At 39.9% G+C, this 1,808-nt stretch overlaps 1 pseudogene; it reads left to right on the top strand.

The window, feature by feature from the left end:
• Positions 1-1,282: 1,282 nt before the first annotated feature.
• On the top strand, positions 1,283-1,401 carry LOC144473916 (5S ribosomal RNA; annotated as a pseudogene).
• The last annotated feature ends 407 nt before the right edge of the window (positions 1,402-1,808 follow it).

Below are 1,808 nucleotides of genomic sequence, written 5' to 3' on the forward strand. Positions count from 1 at the left end.
CTATAGTATGTGTTTAATTTGTTATCGCCTGTAATCTTAGTAGCTCGAACGATGATCGACGGCGTGGTTAATATGCTCGTTCACTTTTAAGAAACACGAAGTCGATGGAATTTATTGAAAATATTAAATACGAAATATCAAGCTATTTAATATACATATATCAAATACATTTAATTTAATATCGAGTTATTTAATTAAATAACTATATTAATTAAATAAAATAGTTGTTATTTTTAAAGTCGTGTTAACTTCTCATGCAATATAAAAGCTATAGTAAAATTTACTTCGTTCGAATGTCTCATCACGACAAAAGTTAATTTATAAATCGTAAAAGCGAAGAAGCAAGATTTATGAATATCATTATCGAGAAACATATGTCGCGAATAAAATCGCATCAGCGAACATGATTTTCCTAACATATAAAATCCACAATCTATTACTGCTCCTACTACTTGCATTATCATTACTATAATCATTGCCATTCCTGCAATACCCCGAGGTTGTCAATTTCTCCCAATTTCGCGAAAAGTTTCTCCGACGGCCTAACGACAAACACGACGCGGAAACAACTCCGAACAAATGATTTATCGTTCACGCGCGCGCAATTACTATCCTTCTGCGATATCGCGCGCGCGCGCCTCGCGTATTTACGATGCAACGGATTAACGAGTCAATGGGATTGCACCGAGGGGGGAGAGAGGGTTGAAAAGGTAACCCGAGGCAAATTAATCGAACGTCTATCGAAGCGGGATAACCTTGCCGCACGGTGGTTGCGGATAATTACCGGGGAAAGTAAACGAATCTCTTGCACACACCGATCCGACTGTGTATGTGTGCGCGCGTCGTGGAAACCTTATATATCCGATGAAATCAATTGGGTCTTATTTCTGGTCCGGTGTTGTCGTATGCTAATATCGAAAGACCGGAATAGAACCGGAACTTCTGGTCGTGTCGCTCGCGCGATTCCGTTAATAGACTTGACCGTGCAATTAATGTTCAACGCTCCGAGCCGTTCCCGCGGCGGACGAACGCGCGCGCAGCTCGCTCGCGGAAGTATTCGTGCGAGCTTCGGCCGGCAATTATTTTTATAAGATACAAGGATTTCGTTTAACATGTTCGTTTTAAGGATCGCGTGAATCGCGAAACGTTGGAGCGTCCGCTTTACTAAACTATACTTTCGCGAAGACTAAAATCGGTTGGAGTAACGAAGAAATTAGGAAAAAGTTTTTGTTTTTTAAAATCTCTAACCCTAGCCTCAAATGATAATATATTCGATGCCTTTTACTATAGAATATCACGTTGCAAAAAACCGATTTTCGTCCGATCATCGAAGTTAAACAGCGTTGAGCGTGGTTAGTACTTGGATGGGTGACCGCTTGGGAATACCACGTGCTGTTGGCCTTTTACTATAGACAATTTGTAACAGAGGATAAACTGTGAATTCTTTGCATTTTTGACCAAAATTCCTAGGTTGACCAATGAGAATATTTTTATATCATTTACAAGTTATTAAAATTGTTAAAAGTGTAAAAACATTGCCGAGAATTTTTATTTTGCGCAAGGAATTCGTAGTCTAGTTATAATGGTATGTTGAAGAACGTTGGCATAATGCCTGCGCTAATTGTGTTTATTACCCGACGATGTCACATTTCAAATTTTAATGCGATATTGCGTTCGCGCAGGAATGTCCGCGAATTTAGATAGTTGTTTCGTATGTAACTTTTACCGCTTTAACCGACAGAACCGGAACTTCGAGTCCTTAGTGGAAACTGCACGGTCGCTAGCATACTTGACCGTGCCACCGTTGG

This window comes from Augochlora pura, chromosome 7 (genome assembly GCF_028453695.1).
Source record: "Augochlora pura isolate Apur16 chromosome 7, APUR_v2.2.1, whole genome shotgun sequence".
NCBI classification, from domain to species: domain Eukaryota; kingdom Metazoa; phylum Arthropoda; class Insecta; order Hymenoptera; family Halictidae; genus Augochlora; species Augochlora pura.